This window comes from Macaca fascicularis, chromosome 13 (assembly GCF_037993035.2).
Source record: "Macaca fascicularis isolate 582-1 chromosome 13, T2T-MFA8v1.1".
In the NCBI taxonomy this organism is placed as follows: Eukaryota; Metazoa; Chordata; class Mammalia; order Primates; family Cercopithecidae; genus Macaca; species Macaca fascicularis.
In genome coordinates, this window is record NC_088387.1 from 26,059,016 (window position 1) to 26,079,263 (window position 20,248).

Here is a 20,248-nt window from a genome sequence, read left to right on the forward strand (position 1 = left end):
ATGGCAAAGTGATATTTGGAAGCCCCTAGAGGGCTATGGTGAAAAAGGAAATATCCTCAGATGAAATCTGGAAAGAAGATTTCTGAGAAACTGCTTAGTGTTCTGTTAATTCATCTCACAGAATTACATCTGTATTTCGTGGATCTCTTTACTAGCCTTATTTCTGTGGAATCTGAGAACAGATATTTCGGATCCCTTGTAAGACTATTGGGCCAAAGGAAATATCCTCCGATAACAGAGAGAAAGAAGCTTTCTGAGAAACTTCTTTGTGTTCTGTGAAATCATCACGCAGAGTTACAGCTTTCCCCTCAAGAAACCTTTCGCTAAGACAGTTCTTGTGGTATTGGCAAAGGGATATTTGGAATCACATAGAGGGCTATGGTGAAAAAGGAAATATCCTAAGATGAAATCTGGAAAGAATCTTTCTGAGAAACTGCTTAGTGTTCTGTTAATTCATCTCACAGAGTTACATCTGTATTTCGTGGATCTCTTTGCTAGCCTTATTTCTGTGGAATCTGAGAACAGATATTTCGGATCCCTTTGAAGACTATGGGGCCAAAGGAAATATCCTCCGATAACAAAGAGAAAGAAGCTTTCTGAGAAACTTCTTTGTGTTCTGTGAAATCATCTCACAGAGTTACAGCTTTCCCCTCAAGAGGCCTTTCGCTAAGACAGTTCTTGTGGAAATGGCAAAGTGATATTTGGAAGCTCCTATAGGGCTATGGTGAAAAAGGAAATATCCTCAGATGAAATCTGGAAAGAAGTTTTTGAGAAACTGCTTAGTGTTCTGTTAGTTCATCTCACAGAGTTACATCTGTATTTCGTGGATCTCTTTGCTAGCGTTCTTTCTGTGGAATCTGAGAACAGATATTTCGGATCCCTTGGAAGACTATAGGGCCAAAGGAAATATCCTCCGATAACAAAGAGAAAGAAGCTTTCTGAGAAACTTCTTTGTGTTCTGTGAAATCATCTCACAGAGTTACAGCTTTCCCCTCAAGAAGCCTTTTGCTAACACAGTTCTTGTGGAATTGGCAAAGTGATATTTGGAAGCCCATAGAGGGCTATGGTGAATATGGAAATATCCTCAGATGGAATCTGGAAAGAAGCTTTCTGAGAAACTGCTTAGTGTTCTTTTAATTCATCTCACAGTGTTACATCTGTTTTTCGTGGGTCTCTTTGCTAGCCTTATTTCTGTGGAATCTGAGAACAGATATTTCGGATCCCTTGGAAGACTATAGGGCCAAAGGAAATATCCTCCGATAACAAAGAGAAAGAAGCTTTCTGAGAAACTTCTTTGTGTTCTGTGAAATCATCACACAGAGTTACAGCTTTCCCCTCAAGAAGCCTTTCGCTAAGACAGTTCTTGTGGAATTGGCAAAGTGATATTTGGAAGCCCATAGAGGGCTATGGTGAAAATGGAAATATCCTCAGATGGAATCTGGAAAGAAGCTTTCTGAGAAACTGCTTAGTGTTCTTTTAATTCATCTCACAGTGTTACATCTGTATTTCGTGGATCTCTTTGCTGGCCTTATTTCTGTGGAATCTGAGAACAGATATTTCGGATCCCTTCGAAGACTATATGGCCAAAGGAAATATCCTCCGATAACAAAGAGAAAGAAGCTTTCTGAGAAACTTCTTTGTGTTCTGTGAAATCATCTCACAGAGTTACAGCTTTCCCCTCAAGGAGACTTTAGCTAAGACAGTTCATGTGGAATTGGCAAAGTAATATTTGGAAGCCCTTAGAGGGCTATGGTGAAAAAGGAAATATCCTCAGATGAAATCTGGAAAGAAGCTTTCTGAGAAACTGCTTAGTGTTCTGTTAATTCATCTCACAGAGTTACATCTGTATTTCGTGGATCTCTTTGCTAGCCTTATTTCTGTGGAATCTGAGAACAGATATTTCGGATACCTTGGAAGACTATAGGGCCAAAGGAAATATCCTCCGATAACAAAGAGAAAGAAGCTTTCTGAGAAACTTCTTTGTGTTCTGTGAAATCATCTCACAGAATTACAGCTTTCCCACCAAGAAGCCTTTCGCTAAGACAGTTCTTGTGGGATTGGCAAAGTGATATTTGGAAGCCCATAGAGGGCTATGGTGAAAATGGAAATATCCTCAGATGAAATCTGGAAAGAAGCTTTCTGAGAAACTGCTTAGTGTTCTGTTAATTCATCTCACAGAGTTACATCTGTATTTCGTGGATCTCTTTGCTAGCCTTATTTCTGTGAGATCAGAACAGATATTTCGGATCCCTTGGAAGACTATAAGTCCAAAGGAAATATCCTCCGATAACAAAGAGAAGGAAGCTTTTGAGAAATTTCTTTGTGTTCGGTGAAATCATCTCACAGAGTTACAGCTTTTCCCTCAAGAAGCCTTTCGCTAAGACAGTTCTTGTGGAATTGGCAAAGTGATATTTGGAAGCCCATAGAGGGCTATGGTGAAAAGGGAAATATCCTCAGATGAAATCTGGAAAGAAGCTTTCTGAGAAACTGCTTAGTGTTCTGTTAATTCATCTGAGAGAGTTACGTCTGTATTTCGAGGATCGCTTTGCTAGCCTTATTTCTGTGGAATCTGAGAAGAGATATTTCGGATCCCTTGGAAGACTATAGGGCCAAAGGAAATATCCTCCGATAACAAAGAGAAAGAAGCTTTCTGAGAAACTTCTTTGTGTTCTGTGAATTCATCTCACAGAGTTACAGTTTTCCCCTCAAGAAGCCTTTTGCTAAGACAGTTCTTGTGGAATTGGCAAAGTGATATTTGGAAGCCCATAGAGGGCTATGGTGAAAATGGAAATATCCTCAGATGGAATCTGGAAAGAAGCTTTCTGAGAAACTGCTTAGTGTTCTGTTAATTCATCTCACAGTGTTACATCTGTATTTCGTGGATCTCTTTGCTAGCCTTATTTCTGTGGAATCTGAGAACAGATATTTCGGATCCCTTGGAAGACTATATGCCCAAAGGAAATATCCTCCGATACAAAGAGAAAGAAGCTTTCTGAGAAACTTCTTTGTGTTCGGTGAAATCACCTCACAGAGTTACAGCTTTCCCCTCAAGAAGCCTTTCGCTAAGACAGTTCTTGTGGAATTGGCAAAGTGATATTTGGAAGAACATACAGGGCTACGGTGAAATTGGAAATATCCTCAGAAGAAATCTGGAAAGAAGCTTTCTGAGAAACTGCTTAGTGTTCTGTTAATTCATCTCACAGCGTTACATCTGTATTTCGTAGATCGCTCTGCTAGCCTTATTACTGTGGAATCTGAGAACAGATATTTCGGATCCCTTTGAAGACTATAGGGCCAAAGGAAATATCCTCCGATAACAAAGAGAAAGAAGCTTTCTGAGAAACTTCTTTGTGTTCTGTGAAATCATCTCACAGAGTTACAGCTTTCCCCTCAAGAAGCCTTTCGCTAAGACAGTTCTTGTGCAATTGGCAAAGTGATATTTGGAAGCCCATAGAGGGCTATGGTGAAAAAGGATATATACTCAGATGAAATCTGGAAAGAAGCTTTCTGAGAAACTGATTAGTTTTCTGTTAATTCATCCCACAGAGTTGCATCTGTATTTCTTGGATCTCTTTGCTAGCCTTATTTCTGTGGAATCTGAGAACAGATATTTCGGATCTCTTGGAAGACTATAGGGCCAAAGGAAATATCCTCTGATAACAAAGAGAAAGAAGCTTTCTGAGAAACTTCTTTCTGTTCTGAGAAATCATCTCACAGAGTTACAGCTTTCCCCTCAAGAAGCTTTTCGCTAAGACAGTTCTTGTGGAATTGGCAAAGTGATATTTGAAGCCCATAGAAGGCTACGGTGAAAATCGAAATATCTTCAGGTGAAATGTGGAAAGAAGCTTTCTGAGAAACTGCTTAGTGTTCTGTTAATTCATCTCACAGTGTTACAACTGTATTTCGTGGATATCTTTGCTAGCCTTATTTCTGTGGAATCTGAGAACAGATATTTCGGATCCCTTGGAAGACTATAGGGCCAAAGGAAATATCCTCCGATAACAAAGAGAAAGAAGCTTTCTGAGAAACTTCTTTGTGTTCTGTGAAATCATCTCACAGAGTTACAGCTTTCCCCTCAAGGAGCCTTTAGCTAAGACAGTTCTTCTGGAATTGGCAAAGTGATATTTGGAAGCCCATAGAGGGCTTTGGTGAAAAAGGAAATATCCTCAGATGAAATCTGGAAAGAAGCTTTCTGAGAAACTGCTTAGTGTTCTGTTAATTCATCTCACAGAGTTACATCTGTATTTCGTGGATCTCTTTGCTAGCCTTCTTTCTGTGGAATCTGAGAACAGATATTTCGGATCCCTTGGAAGACTATAGGGCCAAAGGAAATATCCTTCGATAACAAAGAGAAAGAAGATTTTGAGAAATTTCTTTGTGTTCGGTGAAATCATCTCACAGAGTTACAGCTTTTCCCTCAAGAAGCCTTTCGCTAAGACAATTCTTGTGGAATTGGCAAAGTGATATTTGGAAGCCCATAGAGGGCTATGGTGAAAAGGGAAATATCCTCAGATGAAATCTGGAAAGAAGCTTTCTGAGAAACTGCTTAGTGTTCTGTTAATTCATCTCACAGAGTTACATCTGTATTTCGAGGATCGCTTTGCTAGCATTATTTCTGTGGAATCTGAGAACAGATATTTCGGATCCCTTGGAAGACTATAGGGCCAAAGGAAATATCCTCCGATAACAGAGAGAAAGAAGCTTTCTGAGAAACTTCTTTGTGTTCTGTGAAATCATCTTACAGAGTTACAGCTTTCCCCTCAAGAAGCCTTCCGCTAAGACAGTTCTTGTGGAATTGGCAAAGTGATATTTGGAAGCCCATAGAGGGCTATGGTGAAAATGGAAATATCCTCAGATGGAATCTGGAAAGAAGCTTACTGAGAAACTGCTTAGTGTTCTTTTAATTCATCTCACAGTGTTACATCTGTATTTCGTGGATCTCTTTGCTAGCCTTATTTCTGTGGAATCTGGGAACAGATATTTCGGATCCCTTGGAAGACTATATGGCAAAAGGAAATATCCTCCGATAACAAAGAGATAGAAGCTTTCTGAGAAACTTCTTTGTGTTCTGTGAAATCATCTCACAGAGTTACAGCTTTCCTCTCAAGGAGCCTTTAGCTAAGACAGTTCTTCTGGAATTGGCAAAGTAATATTTGGAAGCCCATAGAGGGCTATGGTGAAAAAGGAAATATCCTCAGATGAAATCTGGAAAGAAGCTTTCTGAGAAACTGCTTAGTGTTCTGTTAATTCATCTCACAGAGTTACATCTGTATTTCGTGGATCTCTTTGCTAGCCTTCTTTCTGTGGAATCTGAGAACAGATATTTCGGATCCCTTGGAAGACTATAGGGCCAAAGGAAATATCCTTCGATAACAAAGAGAAAGAAGCTTTTGAGAAATTTCTTTGTGTTCGGTGAAATCATCTCACAGAGTTACAGCTTTTCCCTCAAGAAACCTTTCGCTAAGACAATTCTTGTGGAATTGGCAAAGTGATATTTGGAAGCCCATAGAGGGCTATGGTGAAAAGGGAAATATCCTCAGATGAAATATGGAAAGAAGCTTTCTGAGAAACTGCTTAGTGTTCTGTTAATTCATCTGAGAGAGTTACATCTGTATTTCGAGGATCGCTTTGCTAGCCTTATTTCTGTGGAATCTGAGAACAGATATTTCGGATCCCTTGGAAGACTATAGGGCCAAAGGAAATATCCTCCGATAACAGAGAGAAAGAAGCTTTCTGAGAAACTTCTTTGCGTTCTTTGAAATCATCTCTCAGAATTACAACTTTCCCCTCAAGAAGCCTTTAGCTAAGACAGTTCTTGTGGAATTGGCAAAGTGATATTTGGAAGCCCATAGAGGGCTATGGTGAAAATGGAAATATCCTCAGATGGAATCTAGAAAGAAGCTTTCTGAGAAACTGCTTAGTGTTCTTTTAATTCATCTCACAGTGTTACATCTGTATTTCGTGGATCTCTTTCCTAGCCTTATTTCTATGGAATCTGAGAACAGATATTTCCGATCCCTTGGAAGACTATATGGCCAAAGGAAATATCCTCCGATAAAAAAGAGAAAGAAGCTTTCTGAGAAACTTCTTTGTGTTCTGTGAAATCATCTCACAGAGTTACAGCTTTCCCCTCAAGGAGCCTTTAGCTAAGACAGTTCTTGTGGAATTGGCAAAGTAATATTTGGAAGCCCATAGAGGGCTATGGTGAAAAAGGAAATATCCTCAGATGAAATCTGGAAAGAAGCTTTCTGAGAAACTGCTTAGTGTTCTGTTAATTCATCTCACAGAGTTACATCTGTATTTCGTGGATCTCTTTGTTAGCCTTCTTTCTGTGGAATCTGAGAACAGATATTTCGGATCCCTTGGAAGACTATAGGGCCAAAGGAAATATCCTTCGATAACAAAGAGAAAGAAGATTTTGAGAAATTTCTTTGTGTTCGGTGAAATCATCTCACAGAGTTACAGCTTTTCCCTCAAGAAGCCTTTCGCTAAGACAATTCTTGTGGAATTGGCAAAGTGATATTTGGAAGCCCACAGAGGGCTATGGTGAAAAGGGAAATATCCTCAGATGAAATCTGGAAAGAAGCTTTCTGAGAAACTGCTTAGTGTTCTGTTAATTCATCTCACAGAGTTACATCTGTATTTCGAGGATCGCTTTGCTAGCATTATTTCTGTGGAATCTGAGAACAGATATTTTGGATCCCTTGGAAGACTATAGGGCCAAAGGAAATATCCTCCGATAACAGAGAGAAAGAAGCTTTCTGAGAAACTTCTTTGTGTTCTGTGAAATCATCTCACAGAGTTACACCTTTCCCCTCAAGAAGCCTTCCGCTAAGACAGTTCTTGTGGAATTGGCAAAGTGATATTTGGAAGCCCATAGAGGGCTATGGTGAAAATGGAAATATCCTCACATGGAATCTGGAAAGAAGCTTACTGAGAAACTGCTTAGTGTTCTTTTAATTCATCACACAGTGTTACATCTGTATTTCGTGGATCTCTTTGCTAGCCTTATTTCTGTGGAATCTGGGAACAGATATTTCGGATCCCTTGGAAGACTATATGGCAAAAGGAAATATCCTCCGATAACAAAGAGAAAGAAGCTTTCTGAGAAACTTCTTTGTGTTCTGTGAAATCATCCCACAGAGTTACAGCTTTCCCCTCAAGGAGCCTTTAGCTTAGACAGTTCTTCTGGAATTGGCAAAGTAATATTTGGAAGCCCATAGAGGGCTATGGTGAAGAAGGAAATATCCTCAGATGAAATCTGGAAAGAAGCTTTCTGAGAAACTGCTTAGTGTTCTGTTAATTCATCTCACAGAGTTACATCTGTATTTCGTGGATCTCTTTGCTAGCCTTCTTTCTGTGGAATCTGAGAACAGATATTTCGGATCCCTTGGAAGACTATAGGGCCAAAGGAAATATCCTTCGATAACAAAGAGAAAGAAGCTTTTGAGAAATTTCTTTGTGTTCGGTGAAATCATCTCACAGAGTTACAGCTTTTCCCTCAAGAAGCCTTTCGCTAAGACAATTCTTGTGGAATTGGCAAAGTGATATTTGGAAGCCCATAGAGGGCTATGGTGAAAAGGGAAATATCCTCAGATGAAATCTGGAAAGAAGCTTTCTGAGAAACTGCTTAGTGTTCTGTTAATTCATCTGAGAGAGTTACATCTGTATTTCGAGGATCGCTTTGCTAGCCTTATTTCTGTGGAATCTGAGAACAGATATTTCGGATCCCTTGGAAGACTATAGGGCCAAAGGAAATATCCTCCGATAACAGAGAGAAAGAAGCTTTCTGAGAAACTTCTTTGCGTTCTTTGAAATCATCTCTCAGAATTACAACTTTCCCCTCAAGAAGCCTTTAGCTAAGACAGTTCTTGTGGAATTGGCAAAGTGATATTTGGAAGCCCATAGAGGGCTATGGTGAAAATGGAAATATCCTCAGATGGAATCTAGAAAGAAGCTTTCTGAGAAACTGCTTAGTGTTCTTTTAATTCAGCTCACAGTGTTACATCTGTAGTTCGTGGATCTCTTTCCTAGCCTTATTTCTATGGAATCTGAGAACAGATATTTCGGATCCCTTGGAAGACTATATGGCCAAAGGAAATATCCTCCGATAACAAAGAGAAAGAAGCTTTCTGAGAAACTTCTTTGTGTTCTGAGAAATCATCTCACAGAGTTACAGCTTTCCCCTCAAGGAGCCTTTAGCTAAGACAGTTCTTGTGGAATTGGCAAAGTAATATTTGGAAGCCTATAGAGGGCTATGGTGAAAAAGGAAATATCCTCAGATGAAATCTGGAAAGAAGCTTTCTGAGAAACTGCTTAGTGTTCTGTTAATTCATCTCACAGAGTTACATCTGCATTTCGTGGATCTCTTTGCTAGCCTTCTTTCTGTGGAATCTGAGAACAGATATTTCGGATACCTTGGAAGACTATAGGGCCAAAGGAAATATCCTCCGATAACAAAGAGAAAGAAGCTTTCTGAGAAACTTCTTTGTGTTCTGTGAAATCATCTCACAGAGTTACAGCTTTCCCTTCAAGAAGCCTTTCGCTAAGACAGTTCTTGTGGAATAGGCAAAGTGATATTTGAAAGGCCATGGAGGGCTATGGTGAAAAAGGAAATATCCTCAGATGAAATCTGGAAAGAAGCTTTCTGAGAAACTGCTTAGTGTTCTGCTAATTCATCTCACAGAGTTACATCTGTATTTCGTGGATCTCTCTTCTAGTGTTATTTCTGTGGAATCTGAGAACACATATTTCGGATCCCTTGGAAGACTATAGGGCCAAAGGAAATATCCTCCGATAACAAAGAGAAAGAAGCTTTCTGAGAAACTTCTTTGTGTTCCGTGAAATCATCTCACAGAGTTACAGCTTTCCCCTCAAGAAGCCTTTCGCTAAGACAGTTCTTGTTGAATTGGCAAAGTGATATTTGGAAGCCCTTAGAGGGCTATGGTGAAAAAGGAAATATCCTCAGATGAAATCTGGAAAGAAGCTTTCTGAGAAACTGCTTAGTGTTCTGTTAATTGATCTCACAGAGTTACATCTGTATTTCGTGGATCTCTTTGCTAGCCTTATTTCTGTGGAATCTGAGAACAGATATTTCGGATCCCTTGGAAGACTATAGGGCCAAAGGAAATATCCTCCGATAACAAAGAGAAAGAAGCTTTCTGAGAAACTTCTTTGTGTTCTGTGAAATCATCTCTCAGAATTACAGCTTTCCCCTCAAGGAGCCTTTCGCTAAGACAGTTTTTGTTTAAATGGCAAAGTGATTTTTGGAAGCCCATAGAGGGCTATGGTGAAAAAGGAAATATCCTCATATAAAATCTGGAAAGAAGCTTTCAGAGAAACTGCTTAGTGTTCTGTTAATTCATCTCACAAAGTTACATCTCTATTTCGTGCATCTCTTTGCTAGCCTTATTTGTGTGGAATCTGAGAACAGATATTTCGGATCCCTTTGAAGACTATAGGGCCAAAGGAAATATCCTCCGATAAAAAAGAGAAAGAAGCTTTCTGAGAAACTTCTTTGTGTTCTGTGAAATCATCTCACAGAGTTACAGCTTTCCCCTCAAGAAGCCTTTCGCTAAGACAGTTCTTGTGGAATTGGCAAAGTGATATTTGGAATCCCATAGAGGGCTATGGTGAAAAAGGAAATATCCTCAGATGAAATCTGGAAAGAAGCTTTCTGAGAAACTGCTTAGTGTTCTGTTAATTCATCTCACAGAGTTCCATCTGTATTTCGTGGATCTCTTTGCTAGCCTTATTTCTGTGGAATCTGAGAACAGATATTTCGGATCCCTTTGAAAAGTATAGGGCCAAAGGAAATATCCTCCGATAACAAAGAGAAAGAAGCTTTCTGAGAAACTTCTTTGTGTTCTGGGAAATCATCTCACAGAGTTACAGCTTTTCCCTCAAGAAGCCTTTCGCTAAGACAGTTCTTGTGGAATTGGCAAAGTGATATTTGGAAGCCCCTAGAGGGCTATGGTGAAAAAGGAAATATCCTCAGATGAAATCTGGAAAGAAGCTTTTTGAGAAACTGCTTAGTGTCCTGTAAATTCACCTCAGAGAGTTACATCTGTATTTCGGGGATCTCTTTGCTAGCCTTATTTCTGTGGAATCTGAAAAGAGATATTTCGGATCCCTTTGAAGACTATAGGGCCAAAGGAAATATCCTCTGATAACAAAGAGAAAGAAGCTTTCTGAGTAACTTCTTCGTGTTCCGTGAAATCATCTCACAGAGTTACAGCTTTCCTCTCAAGAAGCCTTTCGCTAAGACAGTTCTTGTGGAATTGGCAAAGTGATATTTGGAAGCCCCTAGAGGGCTATGGTGAAAAAGGAAATATCCTCAGATGAAATCTGGAAAGAAGCTTTCTGAGAAAATGCTTAGTGTTCTGTTATTTCATCTCACAGAGTTACATCTGTATTTCGTGGATCTCTTTGCTAGCCATCTTTCTGTGGAATCTTAGAACAGATATTTCGGATCCCTTGGAAGACTATAGGGCCAAAGGAAATATCCTCCGATAACAAAGAGAAAGAAGCTTTTGAGAAATTTCCTAGTGTTCGGTGAAATCATCTCACAGAGTTACAGCTTTTCCCTCACAAGCCTTTCGCTAAGACACTTCTTGTGGAATTGGCAAAGTGATATTTGGAAGCCCATAGAGGGCTATGGTGAAAAGGGAAATATCCTCAGATGAAATCTGGAAAGAAGCTTTCTGAGAAACTGCCTAGTGTTCTGTTAATTCATCTGAGAGAGTTACATCTGTATTTCGAGGATCGCTTTGCTAGCCTTATTTCTGTGGAATCTGAGAACAGATATTTCGGATCCCTTGGAAGACTATAGGGCCAAAGGAAATATCCTCCGATAACAGAGAGAAAGAAGCTTTCTGAGAAACTTCTTTGTGTTCTGTGAAATCATCTCACAGAGTTACAGCTTTCCCCTCAAGAAGCCTTTCGCTAAGAAAGTTCTTGTGGAATTGGCAAAGTGATATTTGGAAGTCCATAAAGGGCTACGGTGAAAAAGGAAATATCCTGAGATGAAATCTGGAAGGAGGCTTTATGAGAAACTGCTTAGTGTTTTGTTAATTCATCTCACAGAGTTACATCTGTATTTCGTGGATCTCTTTGCTACCCTTATTTCTGTGGAATCTGAGAACAGATATTTCGGATCTCTTGGAAGACTATAGGGCCAAAGGAAATATCCTCCGATAACAAAGAGAAAGAAGCTTTCTGAGAAACTTCTTTGTGTTCTGTGAAATCATCTCACAGAGTTACAGCTTTCCCCTCAAGAAGTTTTTCGCTAAGACAGTTCTTGTGGAATTGGCAAAGTGATATTTGTAAGCCCCTAGAGGGCTATGGTGAAAAAGGAAATATCCTCAGATGGAATCTGGAAAGAAGCTTTCTGAGAAACTGCTTAGTGTTCTGTTAATTCATCTCACAGAGTTACATCTGTATTTCGTGGATCTCTTTTCTAGTGTTATTTCTGTGGAATCTGAGAACACATATTTCGGATCCCTTGGAAGACTATAGGGCCAAAGGAAATATCCTCCGATAACAAAGAGAAAGAAGCTTTCTGAGAAACTTCTTTGTGTTCTGTGAAATCATCTCACAGAGTTACAGCTTTCCCTTCAAGAAGCCTTTCGCTAAGACAGTTCTTGTGGAATAGGCAAAGTGATATTTGAAAGGACATGGAGGGCTATGGTGAAAAAGGAAATATCCTCAGATGAAATCTGGAAAGAAGCTTTCTGAGAAACTGCTTAGTGTTCTGCTAATTCATCTCACAGAGTTACATCTGTATTTCGTGGATCTCTTTTCTAGTGTTATTTCTGTGGAATCTGAGAACACATATTTCGGATCCCTTGGAAGACTATAGGGTCAAAGGAAATATCCTCCGATAACAAAGAGAAAGAAGCTTTCTGAGAAACTTCTTTGTGTTCCGTGAAATCCTCTCACAGAGTTACAGCTTTCCCCTCAAGAAGCCTTTCGCTAAGACAGTTCTTGTTGAATTGGCAAAGTGATATTTGGAAGCCCTTAGAGGGCTATGGTGAAAAAGGAAATATCCTCAGATGAAATCTGGAAAGAAGCTTTCTGAGAAACTGCTTAGTGTTCCGTTAATTGATCTCACAGAGTTACATCTGTATTTCGTGGATCTCTTTGCTAGCCTTATTTCTGTGGAATCTGAGAACAGATATTTCGGATCCCTTGGAAGACTATAGGGCCAAAGGAAATATCCTCCGATAACAAAGAGAAAGAAGCTTTCTGAGAAACTTCTTTGTGTTCTGTGAAATCATCTCACAGAATTACAGCTTTCCCCTCAAGGAGCCTTTCGCTAAGACAGTTTTTGTTTAAATGGCAAAGTGATTTTTGTAAGCCCATAGAGGGCTATGGTGAAAAAGGAAATATCCTCATATAAAATCTGGAAAGAAGCTTTCAGAGAAACTGCTTAGTGTTCTGTTAATTCATCTCACAAAGTTACATCTCTATTTCGTGCATCTCTTTGCTAGCCTTATTTGTGTGGAATCTGAGAACAGATATTTCGGATCCCTTGGAAGACTATAGGGCCAAAGGAAATATCCTCCGATAACAAAGAGAAAGAAGCTTTCTGAGAAACTTCTTTGTGTTCTGTGAAATCATCTCACAGAGTTACAGCTTTCCCCTCAAGAAGCCTTTCGCTAAGACAGTTCTTGTGGAATTGGCAAAGTGATATTTGGAATCACATAGAGGGCTATGGTGAAAAAGGAAATATCCTCAGATGAAATCTGGAAAGAAGCTTTCTGAGAAAGTGCTTAGTGTTCTGTTAATTCATCTCACAGAGTTCCATCTGTATTTCGTGGATCTCTTTGCTAGCCTTATTTCTGTGGAATCTGAGAACAGATATTTCCTATCCCTTTGAAAAGTATAGGGCCAAAGGAAATATCCTCCGATAACAAAGAGAAAGAAGCTTTCTGAGAAACTTCTTTGTGTTCGGTGAAATCATCTCACAGAGTTACAGCTTTTCCCTCAAGAAGCCTTTCGCTAAGACAGTTCTTGTGGAATTGGCAAAGTGATATTTGGAAGCCCCTAGAGGGCTATGGTGAAAAAGGAAATATCCTCAGATGAAATCTGGAAAGAAGCTTTTTGAGAAACTGCTTAGTGTCCTGTAAATTCACCTCACAGAGTTACATCTGTATTTCGGGGATCTCTTTGCTAGCCTTATTTCTGTGGAATCTGAAAAGAGATATTTCGGATCCCTTTGAAGACTATAGGGCCAAAGGAAATATCCTCTGATAACAAAGAGAAAGAAGCTTTCTGAGAAACTTCTTCGTGTTCCGTGAAATCATCTCACAGAGTTACAGCTTTCCTCTCAAGAAGCCTTTCGCTAAGACAGTTCTTGTGGAATTGGCAAAGTGATATTTGGAAGCCCCTAGAGGGCTATGGTGAAAAAGGAAATATCCTCAGATGAAATCTGGAAAGAAGCTTTCTGAGAAACTGCTTAGTGTTCTGTTATTTCATCTCACAGAGTTACATCTGTATTTCGGGGATCTCTTTGCCAGCCTTATTTCTGTGGAATCTGAAAAGAGATATTTCGGATCCCTTTGAAGACTATGGGGCCAAAGGAAATATCCTCTGATAACAAAGAGAAAGAAGCTTTCTGAGAAACTTCTTCGTGTTCTGTGAAATCATCTCACAGAGTTACAGCTTTCCCCTCAAGAAGCCTTTCGCTAAGACAGTTCTTGTGGAATTGGCAAAGTGATATTTGGAAGGCCATAGAGGGCTATGGTGAAAAAGAAATATCCTCAGATGAAATCTGGAAAGAAGCTTTCTGAGAAACTGCTTAGTGTTCTGTTAATTCATCTCACAGCGTTACATCTGTATTTCGTGGATCTCTTTGCTAGCCTTATTTCTGTGGAATCTGAGAACAGATATTTCGGATCCCTTGGAAGACTATATGCCCAAAGGAAATATCCTCTGATACAAAGAGAAAGAAGCTTTCTGAGAAACTTCTTTGTGTTCGGTGAAATCACCTCACAGAGTTACAGCTTTCCCCTCAAGAAGCCTTTCGCTAAGACAGTTCTTGTGGAATTGGCAAAGTGATATTTGGAAGAACATACAGGGCTACGGTGAAATTGGAAATATCCTCAGAAGAAATCTGGAAAGAAGCTTTCTGAGAAACTGCTTAGTGTTCTGTTAATTCATCTCACAGCGTTACATCTGTATTTCGTAGATCGCTCTGCTAGCCTTATTACTGTGGAATCTGAGAACAGATATTTCGGATCCCTTTGAAGACTATAGGGCCAAAGGAAATATCCTCCGATAACAAAGAGAAAGAAGCTTTCTGAGAAACTTCTTTGTGTTCTGTGAAATCATCTCACAGAGTTGCAGCTTTCCCCTCAAGAAGCCTTCCGCTAAGACAGTTCTTGTGCAATTGGCAAAGTGATATTTGGAAGCCCATAGAGGGCTATGGTGAAAAAGGATATATACTCAGATGAAATCTGGAAAGAAGCTTTCTGAGAAACTGATTAGTTTTCTGTTAATTCATCCCACAGAGTTGCATCTGTATTTCTTGGATCTCTTTGCTAGCCTTATTTCTGTGGAATCTGAGAACAGATATTTCGGATCTCTTGGAAGACTATAGGGCCAAAGGAAATATCCTCTGATAACAAAGAGAAAGAAGCTTTCTGAGAAACTTCTTTCTGTTCTGAGAAATCATCTCACAGAGTTACAGCTTTCCCCTCAAGAAGCTTTTCGCTAAGACAGTTCTTGTGGAATTGGCAAAGTGATATTTGAAGCCCATAGAGGGCTACGGTGAAAATCGAAATATCTTCAGATGAAATGTGGAAAGAAGCTTTCTGAGAAACTGCTTAGTGTTCTGTTAATTCATCTCACAGTGTTACAACTGTATTTCGTGGATATCTTTGCTAGCCTTATTTCTGTGGAATCTGAGAACAGATATTTCGGATCCCTTGGAAGACTATAGGGCCAAAGGAAATATCCTCCGATAACAAAGAGAAAGAAGCTTTCTGAGAAACTTCTTTGTGTTCTGTGAAATCATCTCACAGAGTTACAGCTTTCCCCTCAAGAAGCCTTCCGCTAAGACAGTTCTTGTGGAATTGGCAAAGTGATATTTGGAAGCCCATAGAGGGCTAAGGTGAAAATGGAAATATCCTCAGATGGAATCTGGAAAGAAGCTTTCTGAGAAACTGCTTAGTGTTCTTTTAATTCATCTCACAGTCTTACATCTGTATTTCGTGGATCTCTTTGGTAGCCTTATTTCTGTGGAATCTGGGAACAGATATTTCGGATCCCTTGGAAGACTATATGGCAAAAGGAAATATCCTCCGATAACAAAGAGAAAGAAGCTTTCTGAGAAACTTCTTTGTGTTCTGTGAAATCATCTCACAGAGTTACAGCTTTCCCCTCAAGGAGCCTTTAGCTAAGACAGTTCTTCTGGAATTGGCAAAGTAATATTTGGAAGCCCATAGAGGGCTATGGTGAAAAAGGAAATATCCTCAGATGAAATCTGGAAAGAAGCTTTCTGAGAAACTGCTTAGTGTTCTGTTAATTCATCTCACAGAGTTACATCTGTATTTCGTGGATCTCTTTGCTAGCCTTCTTTCTGTGGAATCTGAGAACAGATATTTCGGATCCCTTGGAAGACTATAGGGCCAAAGGAAATATCCTTCGATAACAAAGAGAAAGAAGATTTTGAGAAATTTCTTTGTGTTCGGTGAAATCATCTCACAGAGTTACAGCTTTTCCCTCAAGAAGCCTTTCGCTAAGACAATTCTTGTGGAATTGGCAAAGTGATATTTGGAAGCCCATAGAGGGCTATGGTGAAAAGGGAAATATCCTCAGATGAAATCTGGAAAGAAGCTTTCTGAGAAACTGCTTAGTGTTCTGTTAATTCATCTCACAGAGTTACATCTGTATTTCGAGGATCGCTTTGCTAGCCTTATTTCTGTGGAATCTGAGAACAGATATTTCGGATCCCTTGGAAGACTATATGCCCAAAGGAAATATCCTCCGATACAAAGAGAAAGAAGCTTTCTGAGAAACTTCTTTGTGTTCGGTGAAATCACCTCACAGAGTTACAGCTTTCCCCTCAAGAAGCCTTTCGCTAAGACAGTTCTTGTGGAATTGGCAAAGTGATATTTGGAAGAACATACAGGGCTACGGTGAAATTGGAAATATCTTCAGAAGAAATCTGGAAAGAAGCTTTCTGAGAAACTGCTTAGTGTTCTGTTAATTCATCTCACAGAGTTACATCTGTATTTCGTAGATCGCTCTGCTAGCCTTATTACTGTGGAATCTGAGAACAGATATTTCGGATCCCTTTGAAGACTATAGGGCCAAAGGAAATATCCTCCGATAACAAAGAGAAAGAAGCTTTCTGAGAAACTTCTTTGTGTTCTGTGAAATCATCTCACAGAGTTACAGCTTTCCCCTCAAGAAGCCTTTCGCTAAGACAGTTCTTGTGCAATTGGCAAAGTGATATTTGGAAGCCCATAGAGGGCTATGGTGAAAAAGGATATATACTCAGATGAAATCTGGAAAGAAGCTTTCTGAGAAACTGATTAGTTTTCTGTTAATTCATCCCACCGAGTTGCATCTGTATTTCTTGGATCTCTTTGCTAGCCTTATTTCTGTGGAATCTGAGAACAGATATTTCGGATCTCTTGGAAGACTATAGGGCCAAAGGAAATATCCTCTGATAACAAAGAGAAAGAAGCTTTCTGAGAAACTTCTTTCTGTTCTGAGAAATCATCTCACAGAGTTACAGCTTTCCCCTCAAGCAGCTTTTCGCTAAGACAGTTCTTGTGGAATTGGCAAAGTGATATTTGAAGCCCATAGAGGGCTACGGTGAAAATCGAAATATCTTCAGATGAAATGTGGAAAGAACCTTTCTGAGAAACTGCTTAGGGTTCTGTTAATTCATCTCACAGTGTTACAACTGTATTTCGTGGTTATCTTTGCTAGCCTTATTTCTGTGGAATCTGAGAACAGATATTTCGGATCCCTTGGAAGACTATAGGGCCAAAGGAAATATCCTCCGATAACAAAGAGAAAGTAGCTTTCTGAGAAACTTCTTTGTGTTCTGTGAAATCATCTCACAGAGTTACAGCTTTCCCCTCAAGAAGCCTTCCGCTAAGACAGTTCTTGTGGAATTGGCAAAGTGATATTTGGAAGCCCATAGAGGGCTAAGCTGAAAATGGAAATATCCTCAGATGGAATCTGGAAAGAAGCTTTCTGAGAAACTGCTTAGTGTTCTTTTAATTCATCTCACAGTGTTACATCTGTATTTCGTGGATCTCTTTGCTAGCCTTATTTCTGTGTAATCTGGGAACAGATATTTCGGATCCCTTGGAAGACTATATGGCAAAAGGAAATATCCTCCGATAACAAAGAGAAAGAAGCTTTCTGAGAAACTTCTTTGTGTTCTGTGAAATCATCTCACAGAGTTACAGCTTTCCCCTCAAGGAGCCTTTAGCTAAGACAGTTCTTCTGGAATTGGCAAAGTAATATTTGGAAGCCCATAGAGGGCTATGGTGAAAAAGGAAATATCCGCAGATGAAATCTGGAAAGAAGCTTTCTGAGAAACTGCTTAGTGTTCTGTTAATTCATCTCACAGAGTTACATCTGTATTTCGTGGATCTCTTTGCTAGCCTTCTTTCTGTGGAATCTGAGAACAGATATTTCGGATCCCTTGGAAGACTATAGGGCCAAAGGAAATATCCTTCGATAACAAAGAGAAAGAAGATTTTGAGAAATTTCTTTGTGTTCGGTGAAATCATCTCACAGAGTTACAGCTTTTCCCTCAAGAAGCCTTTCGCTAAGACAATTCTTGTGGAATTGGCAAAGTGATATTTGGAAGCCCATAGAGGGCTATGGTGAAAAGGGAAATATCCTCAGATGAAATCTGGAAAGAAGCTTTCTGAGAAACTGCTTAGTGTTCTGTTAATTCATCTCACAGAGTTACATCTGTATTTCGAGGATCGCTTTGCTAGCCTTATTTCTGTGGAATCTGAGAACAGATATTTCGGATCCCTTGGAAGACTATAGGGCCAAAGGAAATATCCTCCGATAACAGAGAGAAAGAAGCTTTCTGAGAAACTTCTTTGCGTTCTTTGAAATCATCTCACAGATTTACAACTTTCCCCTCAAGAAGCCTTTAGCTAAGACAGTTCTTGTGGAATTGGCAAACTGATATTTGGAAGCCCATAGAGGGCTATGGTGAAAATGGAAATATCCTCAGATGGAATCTAGAAAGAAGCTTTCTGAGAAACTGCTTAGTGTTCTTTTAATTCATCTCACAGTGTTACATCTGTATTTCGTGGATCTCTTTCCTAGCCTTATTTCTGTGGAATCTGAGAACAGATATTTCGGATACCTTGGAAGACTATATGGCCAAAGGAAATATCCTCCGATAACAAAGAGAAAGAAGCTTTCTGAGAAACTTCTTTGTATTCTGTGAAATCATCTCACAGAGTTACAGCTTTCCCCTCAAGGAGCCTTTAGCTAAGACAGTTCTTGTGGAATTGGCAAAGTAATATTTGGAAGCCCATAGAGGGCTATGGTGAAAAAGGAAATATCCTCAGATGAAATCTGGAAAGAAGCTTTCTGAGAAACTGCTTAGTGTTCTGTTAATTCATCTCACAGAGTTACATCTGCATTTCGTGGATCTCTTTGCTAGCCTTATTTCTGTGGAATCTGAGAACAGATATTTCGGATACCTTGGAAGACTATAGGGCCAAAGGAAATATCCTCGGATAACAAAGAGAAAGAAGCTTTCTGAGAAACTTCTTTGTGTTCTGTGAAATCATCTCACAGAATTACAGCTTTCCCACCAAGAAGCCTTTCGCTAACACAGTTTTTGTGGGATTGGCAAAGTGATATTTGGAAGCCCATAGAGGGTATGGTGAAAAAGGAAATATCCTCAGATGAAATCTGGAAAGAAGCTTTCTGAGAAACTGCTTAGTGTTCTGTTAATTCATCTCACAGAGTTACATCTGTATTTCGTGGATCTCTTTGCTAGCCTTCTTTCTGTGGAATCTTAGAACAGATATTTCGGATCCCTTGGAAGAATATAGGGCCAAAGGAAATATCCTTCGATAACAAAGAGAAAGAAGCTTTTGAGAAATTTCCTAGTGTTCGGTGAAATCATCTCTCAGAGTTACAGCTTTTCCCTCACAAGCCTTTCGCTAAGACAGTTCTTGTGGAATTGGCAAAGTGATATTTGGAAGCCCATAGAGGGCTATGGTGAAAAGGGAAATATACTCAGATGAAATCTGGAAAGAAGCTTTCTGAGAAACTGCTTAGTGTTCTGTTAATTCATCTCACAGAGTTACATCTGTATTTCGAGGATCGCTTTGCTAGCCTTATTTCTGTGGAATCTGAGAACAGATATTTCGGATCCCTTGGAAGACTATATGCCCAAAGGAAATATCCTCCGATACAAAGAGAAAGAAGCTTTCTGAGAAACTTCTTTGTGTTCGGTGAAATCACCTCACAGAGTTACAGCTTTCCCCTCAAGAAGCCTTTCGCTAAGACAGTTCTTGTGGAATTGGCAAAGTGATATTTGGAAGAACATACAGGGCTACGGTGAAATTGGAAATATCTTCAGAAGAAATCTGGAAAGAAGCTTTCTGAGAAACTGCTTAGTGTTCTGTTAATTCATCTCACAGAGTTACATCTGTATTTCGTAGATCGCTCTGCTAGCCTTATTACTGTGGAATCTGAGAACAGATATTTCGGATCCCTTTGAAGACTATAGGGCCAAAGGAAATATCCTCCGATAACAAAGAGAAAGAAGCTTTCTGAGAAACTTCTTTGTGTTCTGTGAAATCATCTCACAGAGTTACAGCTTTCCCCTCAAGAAGCCTTTCGCTAAGACAGTTCTTGTGCAATTGGCAAAGTGATATTTGGAAGCCCATAGAGGGCTATGGTGAAAAAGGATATATACTCAGATGAAATCTGGAAAGAAGCTTTCTGAGAAACTGATTAGTTTTCTGTTAATTCATCCCACCGAGTTGCATCTGTATTTCTTGGATCTCTTTGCTAGCCTTATTTCTGTGGAATCTGAGAACAGATATTTCGGATCTCTTGGAAGACTATAGGGCCAAAGGAAATATCCTCTGATAACAAAGAGAAAGAAGCTTTCTGAGAAACTTCTTTCTGTTCTGAGAAATCATCTCACAGAGTTACAGCTTTCCCCTCAAGCAGCTTTTCGCTAAGACAGTTCTTGTGGAATTGGCAAAGTGATATTTGAAGCCCATAGAGGGCT